This window comes from Pseudorca crassidens, chromosome 10, assembly GCF_039906515.1.
Source record: "Pseudorca crassidens isolate mPseCra1 chromosome 10, mPseCra1.hap1, whole genome shotgun sequence".
Classification (NCBI taxonomy): Eukaryota; Metazoa; Chordata; class Mammalia; order Artiodactyla; family Delphinidae; genus Pseudorca; species Pseudorca crassidens.
The window spans coordinates 85,011,554-85,031,932 of NC_090305.1; the positions used below are offsets into that span (position 1 = coordinate 85,011,554).

The 20,379-nt window shown below is 38.5% G+C and overlaps 1 protein-coding gene across 3 annotated transcripts in view; it reads left to right on the forward strand.

Moving 5' to 3' along the window:
- The window catches only part of TAFA1 (TAFA chemokine like family member 1), a 770,352-nt gene that overhangs the window by 56,943 nt on the left and 693,030 nt on the right, over positions 1-20,379 (forward strand). For 2 of the 3 annotated variants that reach the window (XM_067755143.1, XM_067755140.1), the window contains exon 3: positions 17,789-17,938. The exons of the other annotated variant lie outside the window; for it this stretch is intronic. The gene's annotated coding sequence lies outside the window, so the exon portion shown is untranslated. The remainder of the gene's footprint in view (positions 1-17,788; positions 17,939-20,379) is intronic. 3 annotated transcript variants of the gene reach the window in all.

The following is a 20,379-nucleotide window of genomic DNA, read 5'->3' on the forward strand; positions in this document are numbered from 1 at the left end:
AAATGAAACCTTTCTTTGGTATATGGTTATTTAAACAAAAGTCCCCACTTTGAGATAAAGAACCAGGTTTCCATCTATCTACATATATTTTAAAAGTTAACAATTTGGAATGTGTAATTTTTTTTAACCTATTGAATGCTTGATCATCTACAGATAAGGTCAAAATTCTCAATTCCCCATGGCTAATTGTGTGGGTGCTATTTTAGCAAGGTGGCCTATGTGGCTGTTTAAACAGTAAAACCAAACTTTAAAATTCATAAATTCAATTGGACATCAGATTAACATCATTAATCATAATTACAAGATAAATAGTGCATGTAAGGATGACTTTCTTAAATATTAAAAATAGTTTCTCCATCATTACCACTAAACACTGCAGCTCAGAGTAGAGGAAAACCTGCTGTTAAGTAAAGATGAATATCCTGAAACAAATCTAAATACAAGATGCAATCTGAAGGACATCAAATTATTTTGTGTTTTGGGTTACACAGTCATGTGAGAATTCTAAGTATCAACTATAATTTCCACATGAATAACACCATTAATTTTCATCAGCTACCAACAAAAACAAAACACCCCACCCCACAAAACACTTTCATTTTAATTAAGAGCCTTGGAGATAAGTGCTGTTAGTCACAGGGGTGTTTGCTTCTGACACTGGATACAGAATAGAGAGCTTGGTGCTTTAAATTTCATTTAAAAAATGTCAGGAAGGATTCTAAATATATTAATATTACAATAGCTTAAAAACACTGAAACACCGAGTTAACATTTTGAAATGGGAGAGAATTTTATTTTGTATGGATCTAGTGAAATTTTTGCCTGTGTGGAAAAAGTGAGAGTTCAGAAATTCTACAACTTCCCTGTTCTCGGGTTGGTAGGGAAGGGCAGCAAAATCCCCAACACTGATAAAGAATTAGGAAAGAACAGAATGATGTGAAGAAAATATGGACATTAGTTTGGACTTTTTGCTAGCCATAAAGTATCCAGTGTATACTCCTAAGTAAGATGATCTAGCTTTAACAGTTGAATGTATAGCAAGCCACAGTACCTTTTCTTGAAGAGGTTAATTATAATTTTACTTCCTTTTTCTTTCAAGAAGAATTTTGATTAAAATAATTTGTCATTCTACAGTCACAGTAGGTCAACATTTCATGGGTAATAAGAAACTGAAATAATCACTCTTATACTTGAAATTGTCTACTCTTGACATCTCAGAAGACCCACAGAAAAATCTGTTGGTCATGCAAAGCTCTTACTAAACCTACTGAAGTAGGAGAGATGACCACCTTTGTAAAGTCTTAGAGCTGTCTGAAAACATGAAATTAGGGGAGGACGTTTATAAGCATTTTAGGATATGGGCTGGGTGATTTTAAGGTCAGTCTTGCCAAGTACGAAACTATTTGTGATTGGGCGGAGTCTATGACCTAATAGCTCTGGACTAGTGGGCACAGTGAGGTGAGGGTCTTGAAGACACCTTGATGAGCAAGATTTTAGTCTTGCTGAGTAAGCTATCTTAGTTTACACTCTTACCTTCCAGGAGCAGGTGTTTCCTGGTTCAAGCCTCTAAGTAATATTTGTTTGTTCTAAGTGTTGTTTAATGTAGGGGAAGCATGCCCCATCTCAGTATTATTTAATATGGGGAGAAGGAATTGTGTTGTGTGATAGGCAGCCTCTAAAATGGCCCCAATGATTCCTGCCTATGAGTGTTCATGCCCTTATGTAATCTTCTCCCTTTGAGTCTGGGCTGGTCTTAATGGCTTCTATGAATAGAATAGGAAAAAACATGATGGGTTTGTCACCTCAGATTAGATTATAAAACACTGTGACTTCCATATTGCTCTTCCCTCTTTTGCTCCTTCTTGCAGCCCTTGCTCTGGGGAAAATAAGCTGCTGTACTATGAGTAACCTCATGGAGAGGCCCATGTGGCAAGGAACTTGTGTGTCCAGCCAACAGACATCAAGACCATGAGGCCTGCCAACAGGCCTCTTGTCAGTGAGCTTGGTCTCAGATCCTCCCCCAGTTAAGGTGTGAAAAGACTGTAGACCCAGCTGGTGCAGCCTGGTGAGACCCTGAGACAGATGCACCCTGCTGACCTGTGCCGTGATTCATGACCTTTAGACATTATGAGATAATAAATACTTGCTATTTTAATTTACTGTGTTTTGGGATAATTTCTTGTGCAGCAATAGATAGCTATTACGTGTTGGTTTCACTTTTCAGGATGCATGTGTATACCTTCTACTGAAATGTCTACTTATTTCAGAATAAGTGGATTTATTGGCTGAACTATACTGGTTACATTTACTAACTCTGTAGAGTGATATTGAGACTTGAGAACAAAGCATCGTGTTATGTTCATCATGAACATTTCTTCCTTCTGCTCTATAGAAAGTGGCCATATTTTAAGTAGATAGTAAGTACTCTATGAAGGCACAGCTAAAGGGACTGATGTGGGGTTAATGCTTCCTTCATGAGCACACTGGATTAGTGCAGCTTTGTCTCTTTGTCACTTGGTGGGCCTGAAGGTTGCTTGAGAAGAGCAGATGTGTGCCTGAGACCTGCTTCAGAAGCAGGATTTCCCAGCCTTAGCCTTGAAGAAGCATTGCCAGAGGTTGGTTGGTAGTGAGTCCTGACCCTCCCACTGTCACCCTCCTCACCATCCACATACCAGCTGCATGAAGGAAACAGTTTCCTTCTCTCACACCAGCCCAGTCAAATCCAGTTCTTGGGAGGCAGACATCTTTTCAGGACTTTATCATTGTCTAAATGTAAAGGAAAAAGTGTCAAGAGAGATATTCTGAAAAATGTTAAAAGGGACACATGGTCACTAAATTGGACAAAGAAAACCAGAGCATAAACCCAGTACGAAATGGCTTCTAGGGTAATTTGTGAAGGGACAATTGCAAACGCTGTTCTGGAAATTTTCAAGATATCACATTTCTCCAAGCCACTGTTAACAAGCTGATGAATTCAACTGCCCCTGCGGGGGATGAGAGACAGGCAAGAACAATCAGAACGCATTTGTGTTCTGTGTGTCTCCCAGTTGACTTTGGTCTCAAATTTGGATTCAGACAGAGCGGTAGCAAAATTCCATTTCTTTCAAATATGCAACTTATTTTGGGCCATACACATTGACTTTGTTTGCTTTTGGATTCGTGGAATTTATTAGCTCTTTCCATCTTTATTTTTCTTTTCTCTGTCTACCAACTTTTGTGCCCAGCAATTACCCATGTCTCCCCAGTTTTACAATGTCTGTGAAGACGTTGAACAAGAAAAAAGAAACTAATGGCCCAGGTGACATCTGTTGACCTTACTAGCTGTGTGGCCTTGCTTTTTCTACTTTCAGTGCCTCATTTTTCTTATCCGAAGTCTCTTCTGCCGGCATGATGAGCTTAACTGATACACGATTCACGCTGACAGTCTTTACAAGCCATTGCTGACGTTTTTATTTACGAAAGTCAATGGTTCATATGTTGGGGACCCTGTTCATATTTTCTAATTTGTTATACTCCTTTCTCAGGAGTGGGTCTCACATCTATTGAGGTCTGCTGTTGCTAAGTCTGCTATGAAGTTGACTTCCAACTGTAAAGCTTCAGGGCCCCCAGATGTCTATATTTCTATATTGCTCTGGAGCTGAGGCATCCAAGGCCACCGTCTGAATCATTACATCAGAGAGGAAAGGTGTTGAGCCTTCATTAGCCTAAACCCTAATGTAGATGAGTCTCGTGGGTAATCCAGAAATTCGAAGCAGTTTCTCAGGGGCCAGATTCAGGATGAGGGCATTCAATGAAGCAGGATGTACTTAAGAGTTTGAGGGTAGAGTAGGCAAAGCTTTGTGGGTGAAGGTTGGTAATGGGATGTGCCTGGACAGCCAGAGTTTTAATCTAAAGTCTAATTAATAGTAAAGTGGTTCCCAAATGGCCAGCACATTAGAATGCACGTGTGATCTTTTAAAACATACTGAAGCTGGCTTCTACTCCAGACGTGCTAATTTCACTATGTGGAGTGTTACCTGGCATGAAGATTTTTTAAAAGTTCACCATCAATTCTAACGTACAGCAAAGGTTGAGAACCACTGGACTAATGGTTAAAGGCTTGAGCTTTAAATTCAGACAGATCTTAGTTCAAATTCCAGCTTTACCACTAGGCTATATGACTTTGGTCTAGTTTTTCGACATCTCTGCACTTGGGTGTTCTTTCCTTTTCTTCCCTTTTTTTTCTCCCTTTTTTCCTTCCTCCCTCCCTTCCTTCCTTCCTCCCTCCCTTCCTTCCTTCCTTCCTTCCTTCCTTTTTCTTTAAATTGGAGATAATATAATATCTGGTGCATGTGATTACTATTAACATTAAATATATGCTTAGCACAGTGCCCAGCACATAGTAAGTGCTCAGAAGACACTAGCTAGTGTACTACTGCTAGAGTTTCAGTGTTAGGAGGAGGCTTGATGGTGGTTAAAGCGAGGTGTACTTAAGACAGTACGGTGTGGAGAGAAATGTGGCTTCCCTTCTACTCTGACTTCTCCCTGTGGCTGCTTCCAGGAATCAGGCAGGGGGAGTACTTGAGAAAACTGCTGTCTGTTATACCCCAGGGGTTCCGCCTTACAGGGTCTCATCAGTCAACCCATTTGACTTATTACCATTATGTGTAATTATGAGGTCTGTGTCAAAGGAACAGGTTTGTCATGGTTGTTCTAATTATGGGGAAATCAGATAATATATATATTACACATGTATTTTTATGACAGGTCATTTAGAAAATAGGCTTTGCTTCTAATAATTTAACAAAAGAAGAGAGAGGTGGTCTAAGACTTAATTAAACCATTTTAAGTGAATGTTGGACTGACAACTTATGGATCCAGATATTTCAAATCTGTGCTGAGAATATACTCAGGACTGTCAAGATTTAATTTGTAGAAAGATGTGTATATTTTAGATCCACATTGTCCTTTATTTCATTTTTAACTAGAGCTAAGCATACGTTTTGTAGACACTCCTATCGTTGTTAGCAGATGGCTGCGTTTATACTGATGAACAGTGTCTTTTTTAAATTAATCTTTTCATTTTGAGATAATTATGATTATCTCAAGAAGTAGATTCACATGCAGTTTTAAGAAATTTAATGTACTCTTTCCCCAGTTTCCCCCAATGGTAAAATATTGCAAAGCTATAGTACCATATCACACCAGGATTTTTTTAATTTAATTTTTATTTTATACTGAGGTATAGTTGATTTACAATGTTGTGTTAGTTTCAGGTGTACAGCAAGTAATTCAGTTATACATATACATATATTCATTCTTTTTCAGTTTCTTTTCCCATATAGGTTATTACAGAATACTAGTAGAGTTCCCTGTGCTGTACAGTAGGTCCTTGGTGATTATCTATTTTATATATAGTAGTGTGTATATGTTAATCCCAAACTCTTAATTTATCCTTTCCCCCACCTTTCCCCTTTGGTAACCATAAGTTTGTTTTCAAAGTCTGTGAGTCTGTTTCTGTTTTGTAAATAGGTTCATTTGAATCATCTTTTTAGATTCCACACATAAGTGATATCATATGATATTTGTTTTTCTCTGTCTGACTTACTTCACTTAGTACGATAATTTCTAGGTCCATCCATGTTGCTGCAAATGGCATTATTTCATTCTTTTTATGGCTGAGTAATATTCCATTGTCTATATGTACCCCATCTTCTTTATCCGTTCCTCTGTTGATGGGCATTTAGATTGCTTCCGTGTCTTGGCTTTGTAAATAGTGCTGCAATGAACATTGTGGTGCATGTATCTTTTCAAATTATGGTTTTCTCTGGATAGTTGCCCAGGAGTGGGATTGCTGGATCATATGGTAGCTCTATTTTTAGTTTTTTAAGGAACCTCCATACTGTTCTTCATAGTGACAACCAGGGTATTTTTATTGATACAGTCAAAACCAAAACATTTCCATGACCACAGTTTCTTCATGTTGCCCTTTTCTAACCACGCCAACCCTACTCCTCCTTAATGCCTAGCAAACACTAATTGTTCCTTTTGGGGTTGACTTTTTTCCCTCATCATAGTTTGGTATCCAGGTAATACAGTAAGTCCCCTACATACAAATGAGTTCCGTTCCAAGAGTACATTCGTAGGTCCAATTTGATTGTAAGTCCAAGAAAGTTAGCCTAGGTACCCAACTAACATAATCGGCTATATAGTACTGTACTGTCTTAGGTTTATAATAATTTTCACACAAATAATACATAAAAAACAAACACAAAAAATAAAAAAAAGGGGCTTCCCTGGTAGCGCAGTGGTTGAGAATCTGCCTGCTAATGCAGGGGACATGGGTTCAAGCCCTGGTCTGGGAGGATCCCACATGCCGCGGAGCAACTAGGTCCGTGAGCCACAACTACTGAGCCTGCGCGTCTGGAGCCTGTGCTCCGCAACAAGAGAGGCCATGACAGTGAGAGACCTGTGCACTGCAATGAAGAGTGGCCCCCGCTTGCCACAACTAGAGAAAGCCCTCGCACAAAAACAAAGACCCAACACAGCAAAAATAAATTAATTAATTAATAAAATCCTACCCCCAATATCAAAAAAAAAAAAGAAATTTTAGTCTTACAGTATGGTAATCTTACAGACATGTGAACTAACTTATGTGATTGGACATGTGGAGGCACGTTCATATCTTTGAAAGTTTGCAACTTGAAGGTTCGTATGTAGGGGACTTACTGTACTAGCTTCATAAAATGAGTTGGGGAATGTTCCTTCTCTTCTGTTTTCTGGAAGAGACTGTATAGAATCAGTGTGAATTCTTCTTTAAACATTTGATAGACTTCTCCAGTGAAATGATCTGAACCTGGAGATTTCTTTTTGGAAGTTTTAAAATTACAATTCAATTTCCTTAATAGCTATAAGGCTATTCAGATGATCTATTTCATATGGGGTGAGTCGTGGTAGATTATGCTTTTTTGAGGAAATGGTCCATTTCATATATATAGTCAAGTTTGTGTGTGGGGAGTTGTTCATAGCATTCCTCTATGTTTTGATGTCTGTAAGTTCTGTAGTGATATCCCATTTCATTCCTGATATTGGTCATTTGTACCATCTCTCTTTTTTCTTTGTCAGTTTTATCAAATATGTGATTTGCAGATATCTTCTTTCATTCTGTGGGTGGTCTTTACACTTTCATGATAGTGTCCTTTGAAGCCAACAATTTTTAGTTTTGGTGAATTTCAACTTTTTTTTTCTCTGATTGCTTGTGCTTTAGGTGGTATATCTAGGAAACCATTGCATAATCTAAAGTCGTGAAGATTTACACCTATAGTTTCTTCTAAGACTTTTATAGTTTTAGCTCTTACATTTACATATTGATCCATTTGAGTAATTCTTTGTCTGAGCAACAGGGTCCAATTTCATTTTTTGCATGTAAATATCTTTGTTTTGATTAATGTCTCCATGATGCATCTTTTTCCATACTTTTACTTTCAATCTGCCTTTATTGTTATACTTAAAGTAAGTTTCTTATAGATAGCATAATTTCTATCCCTTAATTTGTTCATTTAGACCATTTACATTTAATGAAATTATTGATATATTGGGACCTAAGCCTGTCATTTTATTTTTTCTTTTCTGTTGGTTGTCTTTGTTTTTTTTGGTTTTGTTTTGTTTCTTGGTTTTCTTTTTGTCTGCCTTCCTGTAGGTTATTGGAACATTTTCTAGAATTCAATTTTGGCTTATCTATATTGTTTTTGAGTGTACTTCTTTGTATAGTTTTTTAGTGGTTGCTCTAAAAACAAAAAATGGTTTCGTAGACACAACTTATCACAGTCTACTGATGTTGTCATTTTGCCAGTTTGAGTAAAGTATGAAAAATTTGCCTTCATTTATGCCCCTTTACCTTTCCTCATGTATAATATAATAATCTTAAATACTTTCTGTTCATACATTTAAAACCACATCAGTGTTATAATTTTTGCTTTAACCATCAAATGTAAATTAAAAAACTGAAGAGAAGGAAAATCTATTGTATTTATCCATACTTTTTCTTACCATGTTCTTTCTTCCTTTCTGATATTCCTAAGTTCCTGTTTTTATCACTTCCCTTCTGTTTAGAGAACTTCCTTTAACTATTCTTTTAGAGTAGGACTGCTGGAGACAAATTCTATTAGTTTTCTTCCATGTGAGAAATGTCTTAATTTCTTCTTTACTTATGGAGAATTTTCTTCTCTGTGTATGAGGTTCTGGCCTGGCATTTCTTTTTTTTTCAGCACTTGAAAAATGTTGTGGGAATTCCTTCTGGCTTCCATTGGTGTTGATGAGAAATCCATTATCATCCAAATAATTTTCCCTTTAGGTGGCATTTCTGTCTTGCTTCTTTTAAGATTTTATTTTGTCTTTTCAGAAGTTTGACTATGATGTTTCTTGGTGCTACGGACTGAAGCATCTCCCCCAAATTCCAAAGGTGACAGGGCCTTTAAGGAGGTAATTAAGGTCAAATGAGATTATAGGGTGGGGCCTAATCGATAGAACTGGTATCCTTATAAGAAGAGAAAGAGACATGAGATCTCTCCCTCCCTCTCTCTCTCTCTCTCTCTCTCTCTCTTTCTCTCCCCATGCATGCAGAGAGGAAAGGCCACATGAGGACACGGTAAGAAGATAGCTGTCTGCAAGCCAGGAAGGGAGGCTTCACTGGAAAAGCACCTTGCCAGCACTTTGATATTAGATTTCTAGCATCCAAAACTGTGAGAAAATTAATTTTTGTTGTTCAAGCCACTCAGTGTGTGGTATTCTGTTTTAGTAGCCTCAGTAGACTAATACACTTGCTGTGAATTAAAATATTTTTTTTTTATCCTGCTTGGGATTTGCTTGAGATCTTGAATCTGTAGATTTATGTCTTTCGCCAAATTAGGAAGTTTTCAGCCATTATTTCTTCAAATACTTTTTTGATACTCCTGTCTTTCTCCTATCCTTCTGGGATTCCAATGGTATTATTCAATGGTAAATATTTCTGTAGTCCCACAGGTTCCTGAGGCTCTGTTCATTTATTTTTTTAAATTAGTTTCTTTCCATTAAGACTGAGTAGTTTATATTGCTTTATCTTTCAGTTCAGTTACCTTTCATGTATCCTATCCATTCTGATTTTCATCCCATCCATTGAGGTTTTCTATTTTGGTTATTGTATTTTTCAGGTTTAAATTTTCCATTTTGCTTTTCTTTATATCTTCTCTTTCTTTGGAAAGACTTTCTATTTCTGTGCTGAGACTTTATATTTTTTCATTTCAGTGTGCTCTTACTTGCTTTTTATGGTGGCTACTTTAAAACTTCTGTCCTATGATTCTAACATCTATGTTGGCATAGTGTTGGCATCCACTGATTTTTTTAATTCAATTTGGGATCTTCCTGGTTCTTGGTTTGATGAGTAATTTTTGCTTGAAACCTGGACATTTGGGGTTTTATGTTATGATATTTTGAATCTTACTTAAGTTTTCTGTCTTAGCTGGCTTCTCCAACACTACTGAGCAAAATGGGGGAGTTCCAGCTCCCCACTAATCTTTGACTGTAGGTTTAAAAGTCTTGACTATCTTCTCTGTCTTCTGATGCCACCCCAGCAGAGTATTTGGGGTGTTTTGTTCAACCTGGCAGGCATGACATCTAGGCTCTCCCATCAGCCTTTGCTGATGACAATTTATTTATTTATTTACTTATTTATTTAGTGACTGGAGTAAAGCAGTTATTTTCTAAAAGTTTTCTGTCTTGTTAGGCTGCCCTTTTGCTGGCCTTTGGCTGAAGCAAGCAGAATTTTGTTGGGACTTCTTTTTCTCTGTGCTTTTTAGAATTTCTGGATTGCTAGTTTCTTCTGACTGGAATACAGGAAGCCAAAACACAAACTCAAAAACCCCCAAATGACACAAACCCAGGGCACTTACCACTGTGTTGTTCCTGGGGTCCCAAGGCCCCCAGCTCATTTGTCTTCTTCCCTCTACCTTTCTGAGTCTCCATATGTTTCTGTCATATGTAAAGCCCAGGGTTTTTAGTTGTCGTTAGCAGGAGGAATAGGAAATAGTATGTCTACTCTATCTTCCCTGACGTGGAAGTCCCTTGAACTCTGTCATTTAATTGCTAATGCTTTTTAAATTATTACAATGTGCATCTTGGCTTCTCTAGATTAGACAAAAACAAACACAGATTTTCTCTTCATGTGTTTGTTACCTGAGTCAAGAGAACACTCTAGAACAGGTGTCAAGCAGGTTTTGGTAATAAAGTTAGCATCACATTATCTCAAAAGGAAATGTTGACAAATACATTGTATATACAATTCAGGGCTGACCTTTTACTACTGCATTTAAATTTGTGCATGTTATGTTTTTTGTTTTTTTTTGTTTTTAAATCCTGAGTAGCTTGTTAACATACTACCAACAACCCATTCCACTTGGAATTAAAACCTTTCTGTGGACATTAATGTTGTAGAAAGAGCAGAAATCAGCACTATAAAGTTGGTTTATTTTATAACCAAATGTCAACTAATTATTCCAGTAAGTTAAAAAACCTTGTTCATTTTAATCAGAGTTGTGTTCATTTTCGTCTTCTGTCATAAAGTATCTCTCCTCCCCTTCCACCTCCCTGTTATGAAAAGTTGTGTTCTTTCATCTGGGTTTTACTATAGGAGTATCATAAATGACCAGATATATTAAACATAGACTTCTTGGGTGCATTCATGAAAGTGAACCTTACAGCCTTCAGACTATGGACCACTCCTTATGAATCTGCAGTGCCTTGTGCCTGGGGCTGATGGTCTGTTCCGTGGGCTCCCACAAAGAATCATTTGACTCACTGCCTCCTCTGAAGCACTGTCTTCCCCTTCACTGGGACTGTGTCCAGGGCATGCCCAGTTTTCCCATCTTTCACTGCTCTCCCCTCAGTTCACTACAGGTCAGGAAATCTCTTTCTTACTGGTACCCATGCCTTTGTTTTGTTTAACAGCTTTATTGAGATAGAATTTACATACCATAAAATTCACCTTTTTTAAAAAATTAAAGTATAGTTGATTTACAGTGTTGGGTTAGTTTCAGGTGTATAGCAAAGTGATTCAGATTTATAGATATAGATATAGATATATAGATATATCTTGTTGTTTATATAGGGTAGTGTGTATCTGTTAATCCCAAACTCCTAATTTATCCCTCCTTTTCCCCTTTGGTAACAATAGTTTTGTTTTCTATGTCTGTGAGTCTATTTATGTTTGGTAAATAAATTCATTTGCATTGTTTTTTTGACGCCACATATAAGTGATATCATATGATGTTTGTCTTTCTCTGTATGACTTACTTTACTTAGTATGATAATCTCTAGCTCCATCCATGTTGCTGCAAATGGCATTATTTCATTCTTTTTTATGGCTGTGTAATATTCCAGTGTGTGTGTGTGTGTGTGTGTGTGTGTGTGTGTGTGTGTGTCTCCATTCATCTGTTGATGGACATTTAGGTTGCATCCATGCCATGACTGTTGTAAATAGTGCTGCTATGAACATTGGGGTGTATGTATCATTTTGAATGAGAGTTTTTGTCTTTTCCAGATATATGCTCAATAGTGGGATTACCCATGCCTTTGTTTTAAGTATGGTTCATGATTCTTTTCCCTTACAACTTCATTTACTTTCAGAAATCTCAGAATCACGGTCTCTTCTTACACAAATATGAGAACAAAGACCTGGGGAGATTAAAGTGGTTTTGTGAAGATATGTATATTGACAGTGGAAAGAGAGGAAAAGAACTTCAGTTCTCTAATCAAAGAAAATTCTTTGTTATATTTCTTTGATTCTCCTTTTCTCTCTTTGTTACATTTCTATATCTCCCTGGGGACAGAGGAGGAAGGACTAAAACATCACTAACAATGGGTGGTCAATGGTAGGAAGAGACCCAAATCAAGAAATATGAACAACCAGTGACCTCTAATTCGAATCCCCTTGTAAATCTCTGGAATCCAACCCATCTGGTATCAGAATCCGGACACAGGTTGTGTGGGTCTTCCTTGGTATTCTCACAGAAGCAGTCTAAAACATATACTATAAGTTGACATTTGTTGTAAAATAAATCAACTCTTTTGGTTGAAAGTGACAGAAAGCCAACTAAAAATGCCTGAAACATAAAGGAAAAATCATTGGCTCATGTATTTAAGGAACAAGCTTGAGGCACAGGTGTTTAAAATTTGTAATCAAGAATTTAGCTTTCTACGTTCCTTGGCTCTACCTTCCTGTATTGGCTTAATTTCCAAGTAGGCTCAGCGGTTGCTTATTGTTGTTGTTGCTGTTTTATAAGCAGCACCAGGCTTGCATCTTACAAGCTTAGAAACTGTAGGGCAATGAAGGTCTTTTTCCCAAGAGTCCTGGTAAAAGTCATGCACCTTGGTTCTGACTGTAACTGATAAGGTCATGTGCTCATCTCTGGACCAATCAGTAAGTTGAAGGCTGAAATGCCCTGATTAGCCAACCCAGAACTAAATTCCCTGCACATTTCTTAACCTCAGAGATGGAGTCAGTAAACTTCATGAAGGATTAAAGTGGAAGTAGGATTAGGATTTTTTCCCCCGAGGGAATATTGAAAGGCTATCACCGATGAAGGGGGAAGGGTGCCAGGAAGATAGATCAACATGAATCTGTTACCCATGGAGGAGGTGGTAATGCAGTACAGAATGAGGTCAGGGGAGAGTTACTCCTATGAATACCAAGGCTATCCTTGCTGCTATTGCTGGGTTAAGTATCTCTTCTGAGTTGGGGATGGGATTATACAGGTTCAGATTTTTCACAAAATTTATTTCAGAATTTTTCTAAAAGTCTTCACCTATCTCATCCCTTTTATTTAAAACTGTCTTTTTCAAAACATAGACCTTCAAGATATATTTAAAAATGGAAACTTATTATTTAATTTTACTTTTTCTGCTTTATTTGACCATGAACACTAAGGCAGTGTGAACCCATTTGTGAATATATCTTATTCTAGCAAAATTATAGGCTAAATAAGCTTGGGGGCTAAGCTGGAAAAGTAACCACCTTTTATAAATACTTTTTAAATGGAAAAATGAATTTCATGTTCCACATAACTGATTTACAAATGGACCATTGGAATACACTCCATTCGCAAGCACATACTGCTAAAAAATCTAGCAGATGCATCAATGAACTTTACACGGCATCATTCTGATAAACTTAGTCTTCCTCCTCTACTCAATAACTAGGTATCTATGTGGAGCAAAGTCAGGGAAGATACGTTCAGACATACAAGAGTTGGGTCAATCATGTTTATATGTATAGATGACTTAGAGAGGACCATGCCAAACAGAATTCACTGTCCTTCCTGGTGAGTATAGGGGGAGATTAAGAAAGAGTTCATATGTTCAGTGAATTTGTCAGGAAATCTTGTTTGCATAAGATAAAAAGATCTTAATGACTCTTAAGATAGGCAGAATCTTCGAGCTGATGTTTTTGGAGAAGTCCTTTAAAAGAGTATAATTCTCAAGAGAGAATTTCCCAGGGATATGGACATGCAATGTTGTCCTGGTCACCCTTGTCTGCTACCTTTGATTTCCTGACTTGTAAGACTAATGGCAGTTATGTTAAAACACAGTTCAGTCTTCTGAGGATTTCATCCATTCATCCATCCATTCATTCACTGAGTATACACAAGTTCAGGACTCTGAAACGTGGGGCCAGCCAGGCCATTGGTCCCCAAGCCTCAAGGTTACAGAAACCATGAATTGTGACATCTGCTCAAGCACCAATGTGCATGGGAGTAACATGAGGCCTCATCACAGATGTTGCATCCACCTGAAATCTGGGAGGTGCAAGAATAACTAAAGAATTATACTGAACGTATGTTCTCAACTGAATCTAAAAGCTGCTTGATTCCAAGACAGTCTCTCAGAAAGCATTCAAGATGTTGTGCTGGGAAAATAGAGAAACAAATAAGGAAAGATCTCAGGAATTTACATTCTAAGGGAGGAGATTGATGTGTAAAAGTTCAGTATAATATAAGGCAGAGAGAAACTGTTGCTATGCTGGCAATACAAGTTTTTGGCCAAGCAAGGACTCAGGAGAGTTGCAGCCCCACATTCTTGACCTTGTCTATAAGCTTTTGCCTGACAGCCTTTGGCTCCTACCACCCCTGCCTTCACCTCTGTGGTAAATATCTTATTCTTGGTAGTTCCAGATAAGAAGAATCCCCTGGCCCAGAGATTCACGAACTTTCTTGGTTCATAGTACCTCTGTGCCAAAAGAAATGCCTAACAGTTTTGTTTGTTAAGTAGCTAGGTCCCAAAACTTTAAAATGTATAATGTATTTATGTCCTAACAACTTAGTAGCCATTTGAAAAAATACATATATGTTGAATGAAAAAAAATGTTTCTTTCATTCTTACATAATCACAGTTATTTACTGATGGATGTGTGTGCCTGGAGGGCACTGCACAACTTCTCAAATCTTGCCTTCAGATTGGACACTGACACCCTTATTTCCGGTTCCACAACAATTTTTGCAGGGCACTAGCTTTTTATCACAGCAACTTCTGAAAACCCAGCTTTGTGAAGCTAGGGTGTCCTCAGAGGAGCTGGAGCTAATGTTTTAATTAATTAATTAATTAATTTTTGGCTGCGTTGGGTCTTCGTTGATGTGCGCAGGCTTTCTCTAGTTGCGTCGAGTGGGGGCTACTCTTCATTGCGGTGCGGGGGCTTCTCATTGCTGTGGCCTCTCTTTGTTGTGGAGCATGGGCTCTAGGCACGTGGGCTTCAGTAGTTGTGGTGTGTAGGCTCAGTAGTTGTGGCTCACAGGCTCTAGAGTGCAGGCTCAGTAGTTGTGGTGCACAGGCTCAGTTGCTCCATGGCCTGTGGGATCTTCCCGGACCAGGTCTCGAACCCATGTCCCCTGCATTGGCAGGCAGATTCCTAACCACTGCACCACAAGGGAAGTCCCTGGAGCTAATTTTGAAGCTGTGAATTACTGTAAGCTAGTAATTCATGCAGTGTGAACAGATGGGGAGTATTGCTGTGTTACTCTTAGAAATTTAAAATACCCGGTAGCACTCTTATGTTTGTGGTAGTGCCCCAGGCACAGTCTTGGAACCAGGACCTTAGCTGTCTTTCCTCTGTTCACTCTGGTGCAAGAGCCTTCCTCCTAGTGTTATCCATGGCCTCAATCCCCATATCCTGTCAGGTTTAGACAGGGAATGCAGGGCTTTGCTAGGTCAAAATGTGGACTCAGAGAGTTGCCAGTAAACTGAATCAACATCAGTTATGTTGCATTGAACTACACCCATAGAGATGAACTATTTAATCTGGAGAGGATAACAGGATACCCCTATTACTTAAGTCTAGAAGCAACGTAGCTTGATATATTTTTATTTTTCATAATTCAGAAGCAATTGTGAGTCTTGAGGTCCTCACCATGATCATTTACTAACGTGGTTCTAGTGAGTTCAATGGGCCCAGTTTATAGATTTATGTCACCAGAATGCCAGTTTTATATTCACTGTACTGAATGTTATATTTCTCTAATTCAAGTATGAAATTGGTCTGGAGCTTCAGATGACTTTGGAATGCCTATGTTTTCTGGAAGCAATGAGGAGAAAGAGACATAAATTTGTAAGAATAAGAAATCCTGCTGAAAATGGGACCTAATAGACTTGCCAAGTTCTCTTTCAGGACAGGACGTGTGTAAAGGGATTAATGTTTCTGAAATATAAAATAAATCTGTTTTTTATTTAAGTAAATTATGTTGCCCTGTGATTCCCCATCAATGAAATTCAGAGCATTCATTGGCTTAAGGGAAGGACAGGTATCACACAGGACAAAGAAGTCATTGCTGGGCTCTGAGCCTCAACGAGAATATTCTGGACTCCCTGCAGCAATGGTTCTCCAACTTTAGTGAGCATCAGAATCACCGGGAGGGTTGCTAACAGACAGATTACCGGGTCTTACTCCAGAAACCCATCCAGAGTTTCTGATTCAGGGGGTCTGGGGTGGGACTCAAGAATTTGTATTTCTGATAAGTTCCCAGGTAATACTAATGCTGCTGGTTTTGAGAACCACTCCCCTAGAGGACAATAGTTCCTGAAAGTCAAGTGTACTGAGAGGGAAAGGAGATTTATAAATTTCAGAATTTCCATTTCCATATCAAAAGCAAAGCCTGGAGTTCTAAAACTGGGACTTTACCATAAATAGATCTTAGTAGTCATCACCAGACAAGATTCAAAGTCCCTTCTGCTGCTGGAAAGAGGTGACAAAGGGGTGGGAAAGGAGACAAAGTGACAATAGAGAGACCCTCTCCCTAACACCACCTTAGAGTCTAATTTAAATGGCAAGAAGCAACAACCCTTAGCTAATGTCAGGGAATCAAATATTATCCAAAGCCCATTTTCTTGCCTTGAAAGGTGTCAGTCCTCCCATGAAAACTTTTCTTCTGGGGTGTTTCAGTACTCCCCCCATTGCTATTAGATTTTTTCCTATGCATAAAAAATTATTCTTAGGGCTTCCCTGGTGGCACAGTGGTTGGGAGTCCGCCTGCCGATGCAGGGGACGCGGGTTCGTGCCCCGGTCCGGGAGGATCCCACATGCCACGGAGCGGCTGGGCCCGTGGGCCATGGCCGCTGAGCCTGCGCATCTGGAGCCTGTGCTCCACAGCAGAAGAGGCCACAACAGTGAGAGGCCCGCGTAATGCAAAATATATATATATATATATTGTTAAATCAGAATCCAAGGTACAACTTCATGAAAGTTTCATATACTTGAGCACCGAATTCACTGATGACTTGAAATAAGACATCACTCTACTGCCCAGTGAATCAGTGTTTTACAAAACATCAAATATCTCCCTTTTTTTTGTGAACAGAAGGTTCATTCAGGACTTTTAATTGTTAAGAATCTTCCCTTTGTTTCACACTGAGGACAAAAGCTATATTCTTTTTGCAATGGGTACAACCCTGCAATGGTATTCGTTTCCTACTTGGATATGACAGATACCCTCTCAGGAACTAAACTCATTTCTGCACAATGTACTTGAGACTTGGAGAAGTAAACCACAAATTATCTCCTCTAAATAGCACTCCCCAGCTCAGAACCTCTGAGGTTATCTCAGAGGCAGATAACCTCAATGTGAACTTTGCCTTTGGACATTTATCTACAGCCTCCAAGTAATATGGATTTATTCTGGTAATATACAGACCATTTTGCAGATAATGTTGAAAGCAAACACTTTATTACAGATTTCTTGTAAATTACACAAGGCTGTGTTTTAATAGATTTTCCTTCCAAGCCTCAGTCTCACAACATGAGTAGTTATACAGATTTTTATTATGATCTTGAATATTGACTTTTAATTATACACTGGTTAACAAAACAAATAAGGCTGTCATTTCCATCAAGGGAGCGTTAAGGATGGAGGGTATCTTTTGACATCCCACCTACTTTCCCATCCCAGTACTACTTTTTAACATTACCCACGCCAGGCATAAAAATGTAAAAATCTCACATTACTTTAAGAAGACCCTGGAGCAGTTTTTAATGATGTTTATTGCAAGGGATACATGGCTTACAGTAATGATAGTTGAAGGGCACCTTAACTATATTCAAGAGTAAGAAGGGCTGTTCAAAGGGGCATAAGAGGCATTATTTCCAGCTAAATAGGAAACACACTAGAAAACATACTTTACACTGAAGACATAAAAGGTAGACAATCCAATGAACTTCCTGACCACGAGGATATCAGGGGAAACAATTCATTAAAAAATCCAAGAATTAAACTCCGCTCATTCTGCTATATTTCAGTTCTTAAGATGGCCTTGTAGAAACTCAGCAACTGACAGCAATGGCCCAAGAGTCCTGCAGATCTGAAGTTAGCACCAGAAATGGTGACCCTTCTAACACCACTCTCATTCGAAGACTCAATGATCTCATCTTTGAAGATAAGAAGAGGTGGTAAGGAATATCTATTGGGCGTGTATATTTTTATATTCTGTTTCTGAGTTTGAGGAGGGTTAAAGGCTTTTGAAATTTTTTTCCCGGCCATTCAGGCAGGAAAATAGGTCAAGAGCTCAGTAAGACCAAGGACATCAGTGGTTTATTTCTGTATGGCAGTTAACATTATCTTTAACTCTTTGTCCCCAAAATATCCTGAAGTATATCCTGTTTGGAAGCGTTAGGGGTGAAGACAAATTCAGGTTATGTGAGGTCTTAATGAATGTTGGTTGTTTAATAAATCTTGGTAGGAGATATGAATGAGCGAACAGATGAAATTCTGACAATGACACAATGGGATCAAATAAGTTTAATGTATTTTATTTAGAACTATGGAAAATTGGAGTAGGAAAGGAGCTCAGAAATGAATCTAATCCATTTTTTTTTACATCTTTATTGGAGTATAATTGCTTTACAATGGTGTGTTAGTTTCTGCTTTATAACAAAGTGAATCAGTTATACACATACATATGTTCCCATATCTCTTCCCTCTTGCGTCTCCCTCCCTCCCACCCTCCCTATCCCACCCCTCTAGGTGGTCACAAAGCACCAAGCTGATCGCCCTGTGCTATGCGGCTGCTTCCCACTAGCTATCTACCTTATGTTTGGTAGTGTATATATGTCCATGCCTCTCTCTCGCTTTGTCGCAGCTTACCCTTCCCCCTTCCCATATCCTCAAGTCCATTCTCTAGTAGGTCTGTGTCTTTATTCCTGTCTTACCCCTAGGTTCTTCATGACATTTTTTTTTTCTTGAATTCCATATGTATGTGTTAGCATACGGTATTTGTCTTTCTCTTTCTGACTTACTTCACTCTGTATGACAGACTCTAGGTCTATCCACCTCATTACAAATAGCTCAATTTCGTTTCTTTTTATGGCTGAGTAATATTCCATTGTATATATGTGCCACATCTTCTTTATCCATTCATCCAATGATGGACACTTAGGTTGTTTCCATCGTCTGGCTATTGTAAATAGAGCTGCAATGAACATTTTGGTACATGACTCTTTTTGAATTATGGTTTTCTCAGGGTATATGCCCAGTAGTGGGATTGCTGGGTTATATGGTAATTCTATTTGTAGTTTTTTAAGGAACCTCCATACTGTTCTCCATAGTGGCTGTATCAATTTACATTCCCACCAACAGTGCAAGAGGGTTCCCTTTTCTCCACACCCTCCCCAGCATTTATTGTTTCTAGATTTTTGAATGATGGCCATTCTGACCAGTGTGAGATGATATCTCATTGTAGTTTTGATTTGCATTTCTCTAATGATTAATGATGTTGAGCATTCTTTCATGTGTTTGTTGGCAGTCTGTATATCTTCTTTGGAGAAATGTCTATTTAGGTCTTCTGTCCATTTTTGGATTTGTTTGGTTGTTTTTTTGTTATTGAGCTGCATGAGCTGCTTATAAATTTTGGAGATTAATCCTTTGTCAGTTGCTTCATTTGCAAATATTTTCTCCCATTCTGAGGGTTGTCTTTTGGTCTTGTTTATGGTTTCCTTTGCTGTGCAAAAGCTTTGAAGTTTCATTAGGTCCCATTTGTTTATTTTTGTTTTTATTTCCATTTCTCTAGGAGGTAGGTCAAAAAGGATCTTGCTGTGATTTATGTCATAGAGTGTTCTGCCTATGTTTTCCTCTAAGAGTTTGATAGTTTCTGGCCTTACATTTAGGTCTTTAATCCATTTTGAGCTTATTTTTGTGTATGGTGTTAGGGATGGATCTAATCTCATATTTTTACATGTACCTGTCCAGTTTTCCCAGCACCACTTATTGAAGAGGCTGTCCTTTCTCCACTGTACATTCCTGCCTCCTTTATCAAAGATAAGGTGACCGTATGTGCATGGGTTTATCTCTGGGCTTTCTATCCTGTTCCATTGATCTATCTTTCTGTTTTTGGGCCAGTACCATACTGTCTTGATTACTGTAGCTTTGTAGTATAGTCTGAAGTCAGGGAGCCTGATTCCTCCAGCTCTGTTTTTCATTCTCAAGATTGCTTTGGCTATTCGGGATCTTTTGTGTTTCCATACAAATTGTGAAATCTAATCTATTTTTTTAAATTCAGTTTTTAACGCATGGGCAATGAAATAATTTGCATTCACCCCCCCCCCTCAGAATAATATCATGAGAACTTGGAATTGAAGCCAGTTCAATGATATTTTCATTACATTATACTCTTCTGGGATGGCAATTCTGTCTGCAACTTGTGTTACGGAAAAACCTAGAGGTTTTTTGTTTGTTTGCTTTTTTTTTGTTTTGTTTTTGTTTTTGTTTCTTGCGGTACGCGGTCCTCTCACTGTTGTGGCCTCTCCCATTGCGGAGCACAGGCTCCGGACACGCAGGCTCAGCGGCCATGGCTCACGGGCCCAGCCGCTTCGCGGCATGTGGGATCTTCCCGGAC